This window comes from Akebia trifoliata, chromosome 9 (genome assembly GCF_017979445.1).
Source record: "Akebia trifoliata isolate Shusen 1 chromosome 9, ASM1797944v1, whole genome shotgun sequence".
NCBI lineage: Eukaryota > Viridiplantae > Streptophyta > Magnoliopsida > Ranunculales > Lardizabalaceae > Akebia > Akebia trifoliata.
The window spans coordinates 14,835,580-14,857,393 of record NC_141383.1 but is presented as its reverse complement, the minus strand read 5'-3'; the positions used below and the strand labels follow the sequence as shown (position 1 = coordinate 14,857,393).

The window sequence follows — 21,814 nt, the reverse complement described above, 5'->3', positions numbered from 1 at the left end:
GTTCCTGTAAACCTTAGCTAGAGTCCGAGAAATGAGACTCTAGCTTTGTCTGAATCATAAAATAAATTTAACAGGATTGTTTAAATTTCTTAGCCCGAGAAGCGTGGCTACAATAGGCTCAAGTTCGATAAGCGAGAGTCAAACTTTTTCAAACTCTAAAAAAGAATTTCAAATAGGATTTAACGAAGTTCCTATAATGTTATGACTCCAATCACCTCATTTTTCGACCTTGTCATGATTGCTTTCGTTTCATAAGCATATTTCAATTTTGAATCATTATTGTTAGTGAGAAGATCTTTAGGACCTGACACATTTTTACTCAGTTTCACACAGCATCACACCATTGCACACACGTGCACTTTTGCATTAGTCAGGGAGAATTTTCTAAAATTCAAGGATCTGACACTATTAGTGAGAGCTCACGCTCGAGGACCTGACAACATTTTTGTTCGGGGAGAGTTTTACCCTCAAAGATCCGAACGTCTCGACGAATTGTTAAATCAGGCTACAAAAAGAACTGTCACTTGCTTTGACATTCGGATATCATACTATCTACCGAAATAGATTTGCTATCTAGTTTGCTTCAATCCTCTACCAAAGAGGGGCATCTGTAGACACCTCATTTTTGCGTCCGCCTGATTAATCAACTCGTCAACCCAATCGCAACGGTTCCCAATGATGGATGTTTATTCCAATGCTTTATTTTGTTACTAGATATGTTTCAGAAATTTAAATAAGGTATCTCAAATCGACAAAGCCTTAGAAACCACGCCATGCTAGAAAAATACGACTCGAGAAACATAGAAATCATTATTTTATAGACAAAAAGAAGTTTCACGATGAAAATCATTAAAAAATGATCAAATTACCAAAATACCCATAACATCAAAAGATCCTTAGAGCCTACGTTACACTTAGAAAAACTCATTCAAACACATAAAATAACAAATCGAAATCAAATAAATCATTTAGTCAATTTTCATAGAATTCGACAAAATTACGAAAATACCCCTCATAAAGTTCACGATCATTTCACACAAAAAAGTTCATAAACGACACAAACCAATATTTCCATTGAATTCCTTATGAAAAATCGATTCTAAAACATCCTGAAATATAAAAAATTAACTTAAAACACGAAAAGTCCTCTTTGGGGATAAAACGGTAATTTCACAATTTTCATAATTAAAAATTTTGAAATTAATAAATAAAATATTAAATAATTAAAATGAAATATTAATGAAATTAATTTAAAATTTTAAACTTAAGAAATCGATCAATCAGGCTCTCAGGTAAAATTGTTGAGGGTTCGCAAGATATTTCTTTAAGGACCCCTCCATTTGGGGGTTCAAAGAATTAAAGATATAATAGAGGGGGTTCTCCAAAAAAATCAAAGTTAACTAAGCAAGACTAAAGTCAAGATATTAAAGTCAATCAAATAAGACTAAGGTCAAAATTAAAGTCAATTAAATAAAACTAAAGTCAAAATCTTAAAGTCAATCAAATAAGACCAAAAGTCAAAATCCTAATAGAGTTCTAATTAAATAATAACTCTATTTAATAGAGTTCTAAATAAAATACAACTCTACCTAAAATAATTTTAATTAAAATACAAGTCTACCTAAAATATTTTTAACTAAAATACAACTCTAACTAAAAAAGTTATAATCAAACACTAATTCTATCTAAATCAACCCTTAAAAAAATTTATAAATAGAGGTCTTCACACCCTATTTTCGTATAAAATCATAAACCCTAGAAAAAGTATGTCAAGAAGCCTCCCCAACCTTCCCAAAACCTTAATTTTGAAGTCCCAACTCCTTATCTAACACCCATACTTCGATTTTAGCTTGAAAAATACGTATAAGTCCTTCAAAAACACCCCAAAACCCATAAATAACTCTGAAGAATTCAGATCTAAGAAAGAGATACTTCAACTTAGAGATCAAAAATCAGATTCGGTGACAGAACGAAGCGAGGAATACTATACAAGAACTTGTTCTATCAAATCTGAGGGAAAAAACCATTATGTTCGGAAAAGGTAAGTATTTTTTTTTATTTTTTTATTGATTAGGTCTTTTTAGCAATGTAGTTCTATTTGGAAATTAGTAGAGACCGGCGTTTACCGGGCGGGGTTGGTGCCTAACACCTTCCAACTCCATAACGTGGTCCTCAAACTTAGTTTCTTATTTTTTGTAGATTAGTTTCTTTTGCCTTTTAGGGTCAATGTTCGGTTCCTAGACCGTAATAACTAGGTGGCGACTCCCAAATCTCAAGGGTCAAAAGTGGATCCACGCACCCCACGGATCGAGGACGCTTTCAGTGATGACTCTACTGGGGACTATTGAGGATCAGACTTAAAAAATCCCAAGTATGGAAGAATTGCCAGGATGATCATTGCCTCTTTTGGCTTCTCAACTCCTGCAGATGTCATAATCATCATCTCATAACTCCATGAGACGGTTTGACTTGAACGGTATGGAAGTGGTTTAGGGGATATAATGGTCATGGATTGAGGATCTGGCTTTACATGAAGGATAAGAAGTGGTGGGTTGGGCTTGACGATTGATGTAGTGGTGTTTGTGGTTTGTGGGTTAGTATAAGATAGGATGAGGGGTGATCGGGAGGAGAAGCTTGAAGTTTGAGGGGTCGGTGCAGTGTAGGATATGACAAGAGGTGGTTGGAAAGAAAGGTCTGAAGTCGGTATGATGCAAGGTATAATGAGAGGTGGACGAACGGTAGAGCTTGAAATTGGTGATGTGTAGGGTATAATGAGAAGTGGTCGTGAAGGATTTGATGTTTGGACGTTGGAGTGAATGGTGAGATTGGCCAGTCTAACGGGAAGTTGGGATGGTGGTTGGTGGGTTGTATCTTGTGATAACGCATTGATGCTCGATGATGTTGATTCTTTTCTCAAATTGACTCTGACTTTAGAGCCAATGGGTGCTATCAAAACTGAAGGGTTGAAGCTTGGTTCATCCCTCTCTATGGCATTGATTGTTGACCCATTGCCTTCCCCATTATGTGTTGGTAATGGGTTCTGATTGATATTCTGCTGAGGTGCTTGGGTTGCCGGACTATCTAGGATGATTGTTTTTCTATCGATTAGATTTTGAACTTGGTGCTTCAGTTGCCAACATTGGTCTGTGGCATGCCTCGGCGCATCCATATGAAACTCCCAGAATTGATCGGGATTGTACCTTGGTCCCTTTACCGCCTCTGGGTTTGGCTGCCTCTTAGTGAGATATTCTCCCCTGAGTAATACTGGGAGTAGTTCTGACAGAGTCATAGGCAAACGGGTGAAGACTAGAGGGATCCTGTTGGGTCTACGCTGCTTGGTTTGATGAGTTTGGACAAACTGTGGGTTTTGACCGAACACTGGATTTTGTCCGAATTGGAATATCTGTGGTACCGGTGCAGCTTGAGCTGGGTTAACTTTAAAGGGGACCTGGGATGCTGGTGGCCTTTGGTTCATTGTGGGTGTAGGGATGAAAATAAGTCGAACAAGTTATATATTGTTAACTTGGGCTTCATCCTTCTTCTTGTTCACAACCACTGGTTTCCGTTAGGTGAACCCCCCTGTTGGTGCCCCTAGATTGGACAAGTCGTAAATAAGACCTGACCGGATACCATCTTCCACCCGATCAGCCACTTGGACAAATGACAAGAAGTTTGCAGTTGTATGACGAACTAAATGTGTGTAGAATGAGTGGCCCAACGTTGAGATGAATATAGTATTCATTTCTTATTCCGTCATTGGCGGTTTCACTTTGGAGGCCGATTCCTGCCACCTTTGGGCATATTCTCACACTTTCCTTCAGTTTTCGGGTCATTTTTGCCATATCATTCCTATCCAATCCCATCTCTGTATTGAATTTGTACTCTTCTGAGAAAATCGTAATCAAATCCTGCCAGCTCTTGATTCGAGAGTGATCCAATTGCGAAAATCATGAAAGAGCCGCCCCTGTTAGACTCCTTTGGAAGAGTTGAACCAACAACCTGTCGTCATCTCCAAATTGACACATGGATCCACAATAAAGCTTCAAGTGTGACAGAGGGCATCCGATGTCGTTATACTTCTCGAAATCAGGACACTTGAACTTTGGTGGTAATGGTGCATTGGGGTATAGGCAGAGGTCTCTGAATCTCATTCCACTTACGGAGTCCTTGCCTTTCATCTTTCTAATATCCTCATCGACTGCCTCGAGCTTGTTGGCAAGTTTCTCTTTTGTGGTACTCCTTACTTCAACTGCCCTGAATTCACATTCTTCCTCTTGAATGGCCTCATGTCATGGTGGATTGCAATGAATGTGAATTGGTGGTCCTTGATTGGTAGGGGTGGTGGGTGGTAAGGTATTTGGTGCTTACGGAGGTTGTTGTTGCAGTTGTTCGGGTATAGCCTGATTCGAGTCGGATGCCTGATGTTGCCATTAGTAGATCTAAAATTTTATCATGTTTTTCCAAGGCCATTACCACTATATCTAGCTTCGAAGTGAGATTTGTTATTACTTCTGTTACTATTTGTTGAGGTTGTTCCGAAGTGCTCATGGTCGGTTGTGAGCGTAAAAAATACCGAGGATTGTCGGGTGGTAAGTACTTCTTTTTGGGTCATTTGGGCACCTGTGGTCTAGAGGTTAGGCGTTAATATATCGTTTACATAATGAAAATGCATGATGATTTATTAGGTCAGATCTATTTAATTGGTAAAGTTGCATTAAGAAAATCCAGAATTTGGTTGAGGTTGGATTTTTTGTCAGCACGGAGTTGGGGTTCATCGACATGGATCAAAGGTTGTCAAAATGGAGCTGGAGGTTCATCGGCATGGAGCCGGAGGTTTATCAACGCGGAGCCGAAGGTTGTCAGCACGGAGCTAGTGGTTTATCGGCACGGAGCAGGAGGTTTATCGGCGCGAAACCGAAGGTTGTCAGCACGGAGTTGGGGTTTATCGACGCAGAGCCGAAGGTTCATCAGCACAGAGTCGGAGGTTCGTCAGAACGGAGCTGGAGGTTCATCAGCACGGAGTCGGAGGTTCATCAACACGGAGCTGGAGGTTTATCGACGCGGAGCCGAAGGTTGTCAGTACGGAGCTGGAGGTTCATCGGCACGGAGCCGAAGGTTGTCAGCACTGAGCTGGGGGTTTATCAACATGGAGCCGAAGGTTTATCAGCACAGAGCCGGAGGCTTGCCAGCACGGAGCTGGAGGTTCATCGGCACGGAGGCGGAGGTTTATCGGCACGGAGCTGAAGGTTGTCAGCATGGAGCTGGGGGTTTATCGACACGAAGCCGAAGGTTCATCAGCACGGAGCTGGAGGTTTGCCAACACGGAGCTGGAGGATCATTGGCACAGAGCCGGAGGTTTATTGGCGCGGAGCCCAAGGTTGTCAGCACGGAGCCGAAGGTATCACTACGGAACTAAAAGCTTATTGGCGCAGTAGAGCCAAAGGTTTGTCTGCACGGAGCCGGTGGTTTGTCAACATGGATCTAAAAAGGCATTTTGTAAAGGTAGATTAACTGATAGCTCTAATTTGGGTTGGGTACGAGTTGTGGTCCTGACTCGAAATATACGTGGGCCATGGACCAATCTGAAAGTGGGTATGGGTCGTGGACCTCGCTTGAAATGGATATGGGTTATGGAGTCATTTGGAAATGGATATGGGTCGTAGAACCATTTAAAGTGGATGTGGGTCGTGAACCCATTTGGAACGGATATGGGTTGTGGACCCAATTGGAAGTGGATATGGGTCATAGACCCATTTGGATATGGTATGGGTCGTGGATCCATCTAAAAGTGGATATGGGTCGTGGACCTAATTGAAAGTGGATATGGGTTGTGGACCCATTTGAATATGGTGTGGGTCATGGACCCATTTAGAAGTGGATATGGGTCGTGGACCCAATTATAAGTGGATATGGGTCGTGGACCCAATTCGAAGTAGATATGGGTATGGACCCATTTGGATATGGTATGGGTCGTGGACCCATCTAGAAGTGGATATGGATCGTAAACCCAGTTCGAAGTGGGTATGGATCATGGACCCATTTAGAAATGGATATGGGTTATGGACCCATTTGGATATGGCATGGGTCGTGGACCCATCTAGAAGTGGATATGGGTCGTAAACCTAGTTCGAAGTGGGTATGGGTCATGGACCCATTTGGAAATGGATATGAGTCATAGACCCATTTTGGTGTGGATATGGGTCGCGGACCCGATTTGGAGTGGTTATGGGTAAGGTTGATAGTGTGTCACATTGGGTCTGGATCAACTTTGATAGGTAGAGTGGAAACGAGCTCCATTTGGGTCAAACACAAAGTGGCGAGGGGTAGACCCTAAGTTTAACGAAGAAATAGTTTATTTAATCATTTTCAAGCTTTAAAACTTAAAAAAAAAAAAAATAAAGTCCAAGAGAAAAGTTGTCAAGACTGATGTAAGGGATAAAATGAACGGACCGAAGAGCTTTTGTACTGGTCCACTCTTTAAAAACGGACCAGAAACTTAATTTTTGCAATTTTTTTTTTAAAGATTTTGAGACACATAGCCTCTGTTTTTTGGCTTAGGGTACAAAATTTTTTTTATTTATTTTTTATTTTTTATGATGCAAAGCATAAAAATAAATACAGATTTCCCCCTTTGCCTAGGAGGACATGTAAGGAAATAAAGAAAAAAAAAGTCTAAAATCTATACAACTTTTCCCTTTTGGACATTACAACCTTGCCTTCAAAGGCTAAAAAAAAAAGATTACAAGATACCCAAGGGTTGATACATCTTGACATTTGTGTCCTATGCCTCTAATCGTATTTTGATGCATGCGGCTATAGGTGGTTTGAGGTTACTCAATCTTCAAACCTCCATGCACATTGAAATGCACACTTCTTAGGTTGGTGATTGAGGTGGATGTTCTCCTCCCCGCCTCCCCAAATGAACGATCTAAGGGGCTTGAGAGTACCGGCATCCGGGGTTAGATTTTTAAAATAGGAGAATGTAGTTTGTGCAATGAGATATGAATCGAATGTGCACAAGTGCATTACAAATATGTATCAACCCTTACAACTTTGAATCACAACAAGATAACAAAATAAATATTACATACATTCCCACATAGAAGAGAAAATCATAAACACAACAAAGTGAATCAACCAACAAATATGTTAGTGACAAAAATAAACTAAGAAATAAAGTGAATATTTTTTTTTGAAAGAAAATGGCCAAGTCAAATCGGTTTGGACCCACTAGAGTCCCCCATGGAGTCGCCAAGTTGTAGACATGAAATGTTCGCAATGAACCTCAATGTTACATTATTTGGAGTTGCTACCATTCTTTTTTGGAATTGGGTGTGAATGGGCACCCGAATAAATTTTTTGAAAACTATTTTTTTCATGGCATTGTAGTGACTCTCATGTGTTGGAAAGGGCAAGGCTTACCTAAGATCTAAGTAAGGAGGTCCGATTAGAGGTTGGGGAAGGTGTTAGGCACCCCCATCCTCTCCACCAAAGGTGGTTACCTTGCTTGGCCATTTTATTTGGTAAAAACTTAGGAAAACAAATATTAAAATGCATGAGAATGCATGATGAGGGTGCTATGTGCATTAGAGTGAAATATCCCCTTTTTAAAGGGTTTTGATTTCAAAGTGACATTAAAGGCATTATATGGAAGAGAATGACCTATGTAGTCACATTGCATTTATGAATATGAATGTAGGTTTGAGTTTTTAGAGAGACTCCATGATGGAGTTCCCTTGAAGCCATAACCTTGATGCATGTATGCATGGCTAGAAACTTAGTGTTTCACCCCATCAAGAGGGTGACACATTTCTTTATCATTGCCATGCATAAGTGAGTATGTGCATTGTGTACAATATGATGCATGATTGAGGTAAAAAGGGCTTCAACCCCCATCCTTTCGATCGAACCTTAGTCCAATCTACCGGGGAGAGAGGGTATGCATTACATCTTAAGGCTTTCTAAAAATAAAATAAAATAGAGGGTTAGAAGAAGAAGATGCAAACTTTGAAATAGATAGACTACATGTTAAACCCCACCTTGTCCCCTTGGTGGTTTTGAATGAACTTGATCTTGAGAAGTGAGCTTAAGAGTTGAGTGAGGTGATTGAAGGTTGAGTGAGTAGAAATTTGGATAGAGTTTTAGGTTGAGAGATGAGGGCTTGAGAGCATGAATTTCTCATAGAAAATAAGGGTATTTATAGAGTTTTTGGAGAACTTTTGGGGATAAAGTGGTCCAACCCTAAAAATAACAAAAATGGACATGTGATTTAGGTTGTTTCTTTTTGGATTTTTCATTTGTATGAGGGTAAAGATGACATTTGTGAAGAAATCCTAAAAGCATTCTTTGATCCTTGGTTTTTTGGTAAATAGAGGTGACAGAACAAAAGTACTTTTGGGAGGGTGAATAAGAGAGTGACATGTGTAAAGGTGGAGTGGTAGGTAAAAAGTAGATCTTGGTTCATTTGTAAATAACAAATAAAGCAAGGGTGGAAGTATAATTTTGAAATGAGCCAATGAGAGAACAAAAGTACTTTTGGGAGGGTGAATAGAAGAATGACATATGTAAAGGTGAAGTGGTAGGTGAAAAGTAGATCTTGGCTCATTTGTAAATAACAAATAAAGCAAGGGTGGAAGTATAATTTTGAAATAGACCAATGGGAGAACTCTATGTATGTACTTGAAGATTCCCACCTTTTGAGGGCATAATAGGAAGTTCCCTCACCTTTATGAATTATTACCAAAGATCAAATAACCTTTTTGGTTTGACTAAACCTTTTGAGAAGGGCATTCTTGAGTTTTTACAAAGGGAAAGTTGACCCTCCAATTAGATTATGCATTAGGTATTGGGGGCTTATGAGGTATCAACATGTGTCATCTTATGAAGAGATGAGAGAATGGACTTGGAGTGGGCTTGGGTTTGGGTTAGGATATGGACTTGGGTATGGGTTTAGAATGGCATTGGGTTTTGGGCTTAGGTTGGCTAGGTAATGGATTTGGGTTATTGGGTTTAGGACTTAGAGAATGGGTTTTAATTTAGGTTAACATATGAACTTTATTTTGGGCTTAGATTTGGTTAGGGAGTGGACCATGATGAGGGTATGGGTGATAGATCGGTTAATGGAGAATGAATACGAATTTGGAGTGGGTTAGGGACAAGGTTGAGCATGCAAACTATATGACATGATGCATGTATGCATGAAAATGATGCAAAATAGCAATGTGGGTCCGTCGAAAATCTTGAGTTCTAAATCGGAATCAATTCGAAGAAATTTGGATCTTCCTAATGGGTTCGTGCAAATTAGGATGTCTACAGCTGCCCCTCTTTGTAGGATTTGCTTGCAAGGAATTATAAAGAATAATTTAGACCCTTTATTTGCACGAATCCGAAATAATTTATTGCGTGATGATTAAAAACGTCGAATAGATTGAGGAATTTTTTTTGTAAAATGTGGCTACCCAAGCACGAGGTCTGACAGGATTAGTCTTTTTGAAACCCTTGATTTCGTGGCACGGAGCTCGTTTGAAATCATAAATACCATTTTTTTTAATGATTTTTGAAAGTGATTGACGTTTTGAACCATGCAATGCAATTTTGAGATATTTTTTTCTTTTTCCCTCATTGATTTTGAATTTCAAACTTAGTTTTCCCTTCATGGAAGTTATAGGATCATCTTGAGAGAGCTTAGTGTAGCGTGACCATCCTTGAGAGAGACTTGCATGATAGTATGATATTTGAGTATTTGGTGTGTCATGCCTCGGATGTGAAGAGAATCATTGTTGACCAAGCTGCTCAGATCAAGTCCTAGAGAATGACTTGTTGCCTTCTACGCTTGCCAGAGAAATGCTTGAGTGGTTCTTTGCCCGTTATTCCTTCTTGTACCCTGCTTTTAATGATAATAATGTAATATTATTTGAAATGAATGGAATAGGTTTTTTTACATAGTGGCCTCAGATATATCTACTGCTTTCGAAAACTCTTGATTTTAAAAAAAAGTCCTAGATTCTTCGTCATAGGCCAAAAATAGTAATTTTGATGATGCATTTTTTTTTGTTTTTATTTTTTGTTTTAAGTTTTAAAAGATTGCCTTTGTTGAATAATCTGTGACAAACTAGTGTTGGTCAACTCTAAACATCAACGATCATGGTGCCTTTGCCAAATGCCAAGGATATAGGTGTCGGCTAATCCTTAGCATCCGTAGAGTCATCCCCGAGATTAAGGATTTTATCTTTATCGAAATGTTGAGGACTCCCAGATTTCTGTCGCCTCACAGTTTATACTCTTGCGGGCCAGGAGTTTTTTTTTTAATGGCCAATGATGGGTCCGTGAAGTAAGCAGAGTGGTTTAAATTATCTCAATCCATTTTATAAAGTTGGATTTAATGAAATTTGTACGGTCCGTTTATATAAACCGGACCGAATGCAATCGGTTAAGTCCGTTCTTAAAAATCAGACTATGTGCAATCTGTTCGGTCCGGTGTTGATGATCGGACTATGTGAATTTGTGTTAGTCCACTTTTAAAAATCGGACTTAGTGACAGTTTTTCAGTTCGTTTAAGGTGAACGGACCAGTAGACTCCGCCCTTTTAAAAATACCGTGGTTTCGCGATTTTGTCTTTATCTTCGACCTAAGTCAGCCATGGAGCCCACAAAGAGCTCCAAAACCCAGGTCAACCTAGATCTCATGATTCCACCCTCTTCCCTCACTCTTGGAAGCAAACAAGGTGCTCCTACCCTTCCTAATCTCAAAGGATATGCCATTGTTGACTTATTTTTAACTCAATGGTTAGGTTCTATGACACATGAAGAAAAGGTTAGGTGGGATTCAAATAACCTAGGATTCACCCTTTCGTTGGGGGTGGTTGAGGTTAGGTGGGACCTAGTTGAAGCTCTTATGGGATTTTGGATCCCCGAGCTTAACCTATTCCGATTTGGGGAGATAGAGATGACTCCAACGGTTGAAGAATTTGAGCGTATTCTTGGACTTCGCTATTCGGAAAAGGTGGTGATTCCACCTTTGCGAGAGAGCTATAGGAAAGAAGTGTCGTGTTTCTTGGGGGTTCCTAAGCATAAACTGGAAAGCTTGGACGGGGACTCCCTACTTCTCAAGATTTCTAAACCTTTCTTACTTTGATGGTTTGAAGATGAATCCTCTTCATCACGCTTCGACGTGTTGACACTCGTAGTAGTAAACCAACTCTTGTTCCCTCGAAATGACGAGTTTGTGAATCCAGCCCTAATAAGTGTGATTGACTAAGTTCAAAAAGGCTCTAGGCTCGCCCCTATGCTTCTTGGGAAGACCTACTTATCACTCTTGGCTTGCTCGAGTGGGAAAGAGCGCGTGTATCATGGCTGTGCTCCTCTCTTATAGGTAGATCTTTAGTTTTTTTTTTAGTGATTATTTTAAAAGATAACACTTATTTGACTTCCCTTTCTTTTGCAGCTTTGGTTCATCGATCACATGTCCTTCACCATGGCGGTTAGCCATCCATTCAATGTCCATGCTGACTTGGTAACGTTGATGAATAAAAGAGAGTTTTCCATTTTTACTGGTGGCAAAGTGGGTTGGTTCAACAGCTTGACCAACTTATCCGAGGCGGATGTACGCTGGGTAGGGGCCTTTTAGCCTTCTGCATCTCCTATGATTTCCTTCCACCAGAGCCACTTCGTCGTGTTGATTGGCTTGCGTGGCGCTACCCATTATATTCCTCTTCGGGTTTTGAGACAATTCGGGGCCGAACAAGGCATAGTGGTCCACGGAGATTTCCATGAGCTAGTCGGGACTTTTATTCCTTCTCCATCCTACTGGTAGTTAAGAGATCGCCTGGAGAGGGCTTGGCAGAGTGTGATTATTTTTTACCATCCTATCTTCCCTGGTCATTCTTTTTCGGATTATTCGTTTTGGTTGAAGAGGCAGATTGCTGAACGTGCCGGCGTTATACCCCCAATAGAGGTGAAATCTTCCTCAACTCATTTTTTCGATCATAGTGATAAGTTGGAGGAGTTGCGTGTGTCCAACAAAAGGCTTGAAACGATTTGGCTTCGCTCTGAGAAGGAGTTACAGGCACAAGTGACCCGTCTGAAATTTGAGATTGATGATTTACGAAAGAGACTTGGTTTACGGATGCATGCTGACATGATTGTTGAATATTTGGTGAGTCGTCATGCTTCAGATGCAGAAAGGATCATTATTGATCACACTGCTCAAATTAAAGCCTTGGAGGATAGGCTTGATGCCTATTACGCTTCTCAGGAAAACGCTTGAGTGGTTCTTTGCCTATTGTTTCTTTTCGTACCCTGCTTTTGAGAAGATGATGTAGCACTATTTGAAATGAATGAAATAGGTTTTTTATGTAGTGGCCTCAGATATATCTACTACTTTTGAAAACTCTTGATTTTAAGAAAAGTCCTAGATTATTCGTCATAGGCCAAAAATAGTAATTTTGATGATGCATTTTTTTTTTGTTTGTTTTAGGTTTTTAAAAGATTGCCTTTGTTGAATAATCTGTGGCAAACTAGTATTGGTCGACTCTAAATATCATCGATTATGGTGCCTTTGCCAAATGCCGAGGATATAGATGTCGGTTAATCCTTAACATCCGTAGAGTCATCCTCGAGATTAAGGATTTTATCGAAATGTTGAGGACTTCCAGATTTCTGCCGTTCACAGTTTATACTCTTGCGGGCCAGGAGTTGTTTTTTTTTTGATTTTTTTTTTTCATTTTTGCCCCTGGCGCCGGTTACGATTTTCACCAGACCCGATTTTCACATTTTTGCGCACCGACGCCCTTTTTGGGTTTTCATCATGTCGGTGATTTTGATCTTGCCATAGACTGATTTTTTTACTCACAACGCCCTTGTGGATTTTCACTATGCCCTTTCAGTCTATGCTTACTTTATAGATTTTCACCTTGAATACCTTTCTCGATTTCTCCGTGCCCCTCGTGGCTTGGTGACTCAAGTTGAGCTGCGAGATCAAATAGTCTAGCGGCTATTTGTTACCGCTTCAAAACGCGGCTTTCATTGCGTTTGCGGTGAAAAGCTGCGGTTTCACTCGTAATTACCGTTTGTTAAAAACGGCGTTTAAAATCTGCGTTTCATAATTGCGTTTGGAAACGCAAATTAGAGAAGCTCGGTTGAGACGCTTTTGTAATCGCGTTTGCGGGGGAATAAAACACCGAATAAACGGTTGAGGTGAAAATACGATTTTGCCCCTGCCCCTTTACTCTATTCTCTTCGACATAACCTTTGACAGATCTCTCTCGATCTCGCCTCTCTCTCGATCTCACCTCTCGATCTCACCTCTCTCTCTCTCGCTCTCTCTATCACACCTCTCTCTCTATCTCACGGTCTCTCTCTCTATCACACCTCTCTCTCTCTCTCTATCTCACGGTCTCTCACACAGCTGCGCACGGTTGTTCGACCTCAATCTTGCACAGATCTGTCCGCCGCGAAGCACTCTCTCTCTCTGTCGAGCCACGCACAGATCTACGTTTAGCCGGAGTTCCACCTCGTCTCATCTCTCTCGACAAACAGCGGAATCAAACCGAACTTGTGGTTCAATTTTTCTAACCCTATAAACATGGAAGTTTCTGATTTTTTTTTTAATTTTAGGGGCTACTTTGATTATAGTTGTGATAATTATTTTGTGCAAATTTCATCTCTTCTCCCTCGACAAACAGTTGCTTCAAACGAGATTTTTGGTTCCATTTTTATAATCCTATAAACATTGAAATTTCTGAAATTTTTTTACCAATATTAGGGTCTAGTTGATTATAATTTTATTATTTAAACAAATTTCATAATTTTTTTTTTATCAATTTTATTCAATTTGGTTAGATTTTTCTAACCATCTAAACATGGATCAGAATTTTTTTTATATCAATTTTAGGGTATAATTGATTATAGTTTTGTGCAAATTTCATAATTTTTTTTCATCAATTTTATTTAATTTGGTTTGATTTTTCTAACCCTATAAACATGAAAATTTCAAAAAAAATTTATCAATTTTAGGGTCTACGTGATTATAGTTTTGTTATTTAAGCAAATTTCAGAATTTTTTTTTTTTATCAATTTGGTTCGATTTTTCTAACCATCTAAACATGGAAATTTCAAAATTTTATTTTTATCAATTTTAGGGTCTAATTGATTATAGTTTTGTGCAAGTTTCAGAATTTTTTTTTATCAATTTTATTTAATTGGGTTTGATTTTTCTAAACGTATAAACATGGAAATTTCATATGGGTGTGTTTATTATTAATGGTAGCATTATTTACATATGGGTGTGTGTTTATTATTAATGGTAGCATTATTTACATATGGGTGTGTGTGTGTTTATTATTAATGGTAGCATTATTTACATATGGGTGTGTGTGTCATCAACTTTTATTCAACTATGACTGCAATTTGTTGGATAAAACTCTTGATTCTTTGTGCAAGAATCCATCGTCCTTAAGTTCCTCAACTTCATCTTCAATTTCTTGAAAAAGGTTATATTCTACCTAAAATTCTATTGCCTTAAAAAATCATTATTATTTGTGAGGTAAAGTAGGTGAATATCAAGATTAAAAAAAAAATTGTAGGTTGAAGGTGGCTAACTTTACCTTTGAAAATTGGGAAGGGATGACTGGTTTTGGTGAGAACTAGAATGGTTTTGTTTGGTTTGGGACAATGAAAATGAAGGCATACATCTGATGCACATAAGGTCTTGACCTGGCTCCTCAAATCAAACCATCGAATAATCATCGAGATTCACTTCACATTAGACATGATCTTAAATGTCATCAGTATTATCACTTTATAGCTTGAAGACATCATCATGCCTAAATCTATATCTTGGATGACTCATCATCATAGCTTTAATAAATTTAAATGGGGAGGTTGTCTTCCTGATATTGAAAACATTCTTTTGTTCTTCTATGGAAATGACTTTCAGAACATGGCCATGTTAAATGGGTAGCATTATTTACATATGACTGTGTTGAGTTTTAAAGTTTGAATATTTGAATCATGAATGCTTTTCTTTATCTTACACACGCACACACACACATCAATTACTGTACTCTGTACAGTCAAAGATTGAGAACACAGGGATCCCTCACCGTGGGACTGAGAACTGTGCGTTCTTCCGGCTATCTATAGGATAGCCTGACATTGCCTCCTGGTTTCTCTCTTTGATTATACATTGTGCAAAAATCAAAATATATATGGAATCCATCACCGTGGGACTGAAAACAGTATTTTTATTGTTCTTACTTATTTCGTTATTTTTTTTGTTTGTGAACTAAAGATTTTACAAAAGATTGATGATGAGATTGAAGTAGAATATGACATGTTTTGTTCCATGCACTACTGTTGTTATTACCATTGACAGATGGAAGATAACAATTCAAAAAGTGCGAAAGCAGATTGGACACCCAAACAACATGAAGTTTGGGTCGAGATATGCTATGAATTAGTTAAAAAGGGGAGGAGACCACATAAAGTACTTGATAAGATCGGATATGAAACATTGGTGAAGGAGTTTAAAAGGATAACTGGCGTTTACTATGATAGAGGGCAAATGAAAAATAAGTGGGATAGACAAAAAGGACTTTGGGGACGTTGGAATAAGATTTGCACAAATACTGGCGTCTCTTATAATGTTGAGACGGGTATATTAGATGCAAGTGAGGATTGGTGGGATGGGTGGTTAAAGGTATATATTTTTTTTTACTTCTTTATTTCATTTATTTAAATTTTTTTATTTCTTTTATATATAATTTAGAATTTTTATTTTTTAAAGCATCATCCAAAAGATGCAATATTTCGATCGAAGCCTTTGATGTTTGCGAAGCAATTAGATGTAATCTTTGGAGGCACATATGCTACTGGTAGCCGGATGTGGTCGCCTGCATCTGGTACAATGCCATCTACATCAGTAAACCAACCAGATAATCTTGGGGATGATCTAGAAGATGTCATGGAGACCTTGCCCCCAGAGTCTCAGACACCTCTAGACTTTACTCTTGATGATGCTGATGAGTTAGGGGATGATGCTACCGCTACTGTACCCCCACCCACAGATCCTGTTCGACGCAGAAGTGGCGATACTCTACAATCTCAGGGTCGTAGGCAGAAGGTGACTCCTGCTATGCTAATTGGCCAATCATTGGTGAAGCTCGTAGATGCAGTTAACAATCAGACATCTGCTTCTATCAATCAGACATCTGTTAAGAAAGGCACTATTCAAGAGTCAATCGACCTCTTAGACCAGCTAACAGAGATAACCCCCAACAGTGATCTCTATCATTTTGCGTTAAAGATGTTTATGAAAAACAAGCAATTCAGAGAGATTTTTTGTGGGTTACGATCAACAGATATTCGTCTTAGGTGGTTAGAGAGCGAGATGACTGATTATCTGGCTGGGAGAGATTGTTAGACATTTTTTCATGTTATTTTTATGTTATGTTAGTTTTGGGATGCACCTATAGGGTGCAATATACTTGGTTACTTTTATATTTATGTCGGTTTGATGATGCACCTATAGGGTGCAATATACATTGGTTACTTTTTGCATTAATATGATGTAATATACTATGTTAGATGGATATGTTAATTTTTGTTAGACATATATTATATTTTCCTATAGATGGATATTATTTGCACTATTGGATGTTTATTGTGATTAATATTGTGGATAATGAGTTTTGTTGTATGTGGTGGATATCATTTTATTGTGTATTGTAAGTTGGGTGTATATACAACTAATATGGATCCATAAACAGGTCAAATGGATTCAGATGTTGATAGCACAAATACTGTTGATACTGCTGATACCATGGATTCAAATGATGATACCAATAATAGTGTTGGGTCAAGTGTTTTAAATTTAGGCACGAGAGGAGCCATCCTAGGTTCTTTATTTTATTGTGCGAATGTCTTAGATAGGGAGGAACATAGTAATTGTCCATTCAAAGGGATTGATTTTGTGCGAAAAACACTGAATGATAATACGATGTGCCACGCATTGTTTAGAATGGAAAGTCATGTATTTGTGAATCTATGTTCTATTCTTGAGGAACGGGGTCTGCTAAAGATGCAACGATATATTACTATTCAGGAACAAGTAGCGATGTTCCTATTGATAATAGGACATAATCAAGGACAAAGAGTAATTGCAGATCGTTTTGTTCATTCACTTGAAACGGTTAGCAAGTATTTCAACATAGTTCTTTTGGCGATTGTGAACTTGTCAATGTCCTTGATTGTACCTCCCGACTCAATGAAGTCTCTGCGCACATCCGTAACAATCCTCGTTTTTGGCCATATTTTAAGGTAATTTCTCATATACATACACTTTAAATATATTTATTTTATTAATGTTTATAGATTAATATAATTAAAAAATATGTAGGGTTGTATTGGAGCGATAGACGGAACACATATTAGTGCATTTGTACCAATAGCAGACCAAATGCAATATCGAGGACATAAGGGACTCACGCAAAATATAATGGCAACATGTTCGTTTGACATGTTGTTCACTCATGTGGTGGTTGGTTGGGAAGGATCGGCTAATGATTCACGGGTCTTCCTTGAGACATTGAATACTCCCAATTTAAATTTTCCATATCCTCCACCAGGTCTGTATTTAAAAGTTTGTCAATTATATATATTTATATTCAAGATTAGGTAATATAAATTTTTTTGTGATAATAGGTAAATACTATCTGGTAGATGCTGGGTACCCGCTCATGGAAGGTTATCTCGCACCTTACCGAGGTGTTCGATACCATCTACAAGACTATCGGAGGTCACGGGCAAATGGTCGACAAGAAATGTTCAATCATTTACATTCATCACTTCGGAATGTAATCGAACGAACATTTGGGGTTTTGAAGGAAAAATGGCCTATCTTGAAGATGATGCGTTCCTATAATTTGGACAAACAACGAAACATTGTCGTGGCCTGCATGGCATTGCACAATTTTATCAGAAAACATGCAATTGCCGATGAAGAATTTATTCGATTCGAGGAAGAAGGGGCAATGAAGAGGAAGAAGACAGGATCATTGATCAAGAGTATCCAGTTCCCCCATCAGTAGGTTGTCAGAGTCAACAAACAATGAAAATGCATAGGGATTCAATAGCTGATGCCATTTTTACTGGCAATCATTGATGCATTTTCATATTAATTTTTTTTTACTTTGTATTGTAATTATAAATACTGTTCTTCGATGTTGGAATAAAGATTATAATATTTTTAATTATATTTCGAAGATTCTATGCTTATTTATTTATGTTCTTTGTGTATGATGAATAGCATTGATGGCAAATTATACGTATCCACCATGTTGTTCATGTGGTCGAGTGATGACATTAATCACAGCTAAAACAAAAGAAAATTATGGGAGGATGTTTTATAGGTGTCCATCTTGGCAGGTAATATGATATTGATATTAATATTTGGGTGCATATTTATATTTGGTGAGACTGATATTAATTCATGTGTTATTTTACTTTATAGAGACATGCAGGGTCTTTTGTGTGGGCAGATGAAGTTGACATTATCAATGATAATGTTCCTCAAGATAAAGTAACAGAGTCAAATAAGAAGAATGAAAAATATATTTTGTATGCATTTGTTGGATGTATATTTTTCATGTTTTTATTTATTTCAATTTTACTTATTATATTAACTATGATTATTATGTTTAAATGATGTCGGAATGTAAATTAGAAGTTATGTGGATGTGTTATGTATATATGATGTGATGTGGATATGTTATGTATATATGATGTAATGTGAATGTTGAATTGCGTATTATGCAGGTATTTTGTTTATCAGGAAAATTTCATATGTCCATTTTTAAGAGGAGATGCTGCCGAAATTTCTGTAGAATTATAAAATTTTCTATAATTTTTTTTTTGAATTATAAATATTTTAAAATTAATAAAATTATTTTTAAAAGTTTTTATATAATTTTATTATATTTATATATATTTAGTGTAATTATATATTTATAAGGGTATTCTGGTAATTTTTTATGCATTTTGAGTGTTCCATCAACCTTAAGGGTATTCTGGTCATTTTACCCTAAACAGCAGATTCTAGAAGCTGTATCAAACAATAATTACCAGATTCTGATCAACAGCACAGCACTTTCACGAAGCTGTAACAAACAAGCTTTTCAGTGTTTCAGCTTCTGACAGTAGATTCTGACAGCAGATTCTGACAGCAGATTCAGGCAGCTGAATCAAACGGGGCCCTAGTCTTCTAGTGGCGCTCTTTCTTGAGTTACAGATCTGGACTCCCCTCTCAAGTTCCTCCGACGATTTTTATGGTGCGGTGACTCAAGTTGAGCTTCGAGATCAATGACTCTACACTTCAAGTCACTCTTTTTTTTTCAAATATTTGACCTGGTCTCCCTTCTGGGATCTTCCAACGACTTTGACGGCTTGAAACCCGATTTAAGTGGCAAGATAGACCTTACTGAGGATGTTTTTCATGACGTGCCTTCACCGTGATTGAGATGCCTTGAACCATTCCCTAATCTGAGAGGACTTAAAATAGGACGAAACGTAGGATTAGGCTGTGGTTGCGAAAGGATAAGAAATGGTGAATATGGATTTATTTAGGGATAAAATGGACACGGGGTTTATCTTTTTTTTTTTTTCCAAAATATAATCTATGTCTTCTCTCATTGTCACATGAACTTATTTAGGTAGGAGACTTGGGTCGAGCTTGAGATCAAACATTCGTGGTTTTTGACTTTTTAATTTTTTTTGTACTTTTAGCTGTTCACAGTTTATCCTCATGCGGGCCAGGAGTATACTTTGGTATTTTTGTTTTGACTTTTGATGATTTTTTTTATGGTGATGACTTGCCTCGGTCCTAAGTTAAGAAATGAATGTGATTGCTCAAAAAGGGTTAACTAAGGGTAGATAATTGCTCAGGTAGTAGAAAGATGGCATCTCTTCATTTCAAGGAACGACTTTAGGCGTAATATTTTTTTATGGTATTAGTGTTGATCGGTTGTGGAAAGACTTCCCCATCCATCTCTGTGAGAATCAACGCTCCTTCGGACAGTACCTTTTGGATGACGAATGGTCCCTTATAATTTGGACGAAACTTTCCTCTTGCATCTTCTTGTATTAACAAAATCTTCTTTAAAATAAGATCTCTTGGTGAGAACTCTCTTGGTCGAACCTTCTTGTTATAAGCTCGTGCTATTCTTCGTTGATATGTTTGCCCATGACAGATTGCTGAAAGTCGTTTCTCCTCTATTAAGTTCAACTGATTGAATCAGGCTTGGACCCACTCTGCTTCATCCAATTCGACTTTTTTTAATATCTGAAGGGAGGGAATCTCGACCTCAACGGGCAAGACTGCTTCCATTCCATAGACTAGTGAACGGGTTTTGACTTTTGGTCTTATTTGTTGACTTTAAGATTTTGACTTTAGTCTTAATTGATTGATTTTAATATCTTGACTTTAGTCTTACTTAATTGACTTTAATTTTGACTTTAGTCTTACTTGATTGACTTTAATACCTTGATTTTAGTCTTGCTTGATTGACTTTAATTTTTTGGAGAACCCCCCTCTATTATATCTTTAATTCTTTGGACCCCCAAATGGAGGGGTCCTTAAAGAAATATCTTGGCAACCCTCAACAATTTTGCCTGAAAGCCTGATTGATCGATTTTTTTAGTTTAAAATTTTAAATTAATTTTATTAATATTTCACTTTAATTATTTAATATTTTATTTATTAATTTTAAAATTTTTAATTATAAAAATTATGAAATTATCGTTTTGCCCTCGGAGAGGATTTTTTTATGTTCTAGGATACTTTAAAATCGGTTTTTCGTAAGGAATTCAATAGAAATATTGATTTGTGTCATTTATGAAAATTTTTGTGTGAAATGGTCATGAACTTTATGAGGGGCATTTTCATAATTTTATTGAATTCTATGAAAATTGGTAAAATGATTTATTGGATTTCGATTTATTATTTTATGTGTTTGGATGGGTTTTCCTAAGCATAACGTAGGCTTTAGGGATATTTTAAGATTAGGGGTATTTTGATAATTTGGTCATTTTTTGTGATTTTTATCGTGAAACTTCTTTTTGTCTGAAAAATGATAATTTCTAAACTTTTGAGGTTGTATTTATCTAGTGTAGCGTGGTTTCTACAGTTTTGTTAGTTTGAGATACCTCATCCGGATTTCTGAAACATATCTGGTAACAAAATAAAGCATTGGAATAATTATCCATCATTGGGAACTGTTGCGATCGGATTGACGAGTTGATTAATCAGGCGAATGCAAAAATGGGGTGTCTACAGATGCCCCTCTTTGGTAGAGAGTTGAAGCAAACTAGATAGCAAATCTATTTTAGTAGATAGTGCGATATCCGATTGCCAAAGCTAGTGACAGTTCATTTTGCAGCTTGATTTAGCAACTCGTCGAGACGTTTGGACCCTTGAGGATAAAACTCTCCTCGAACAAGTTTGTCAGGTCCTCGAGCTTAAACTCTCACTGACGATGTCAGATCCTCAAATTTTTAAAAAATTCTCCTTTATTAATGCAAAAGGGCACGTGTGTGCAATGGTGTGATGCTTACTGAGTAAAAATGTGTCAGGTCCTAGAGTTCTTCTCTCGCTAACAATAATGGTTCAAATTTGAGATGCGCTTATGCAACGAAAACAATCATGACAATGTTGAATAATGAGGTAATTGGAGTCATAACATTGTACGAACTTCGTTAAATCATATTTGAAATTCTTTTTTAGAGTTCGAAAAAGTTTGAGTCTCGTTTATCGGACTCGAGCC

The 21,814-nt window shown here is 37.7% G+C and overlaps 1 long non-coding RNA gene across 1 annotated transcript; it reads left to right on the top strand.

Moving 5' to 3' along the window:
• The first annotated feature begins 17,274 nt into the window (after positions 1-17,274).
• Positions 17,275-17,943, top strand: LOC147394367 (uncharacterized). The gene is made up of 3 exons (XR_015181799.1): positions 17,275-17,315; positions 17,395-17,623; positions 17,700-17,943. It is a non-coding gene; the product is annotated as an uncharacterized LOC147394367 (long non-coding RNA).
• Positions 17,944-21,814: the final 3,871 nt, after the last annotated feature.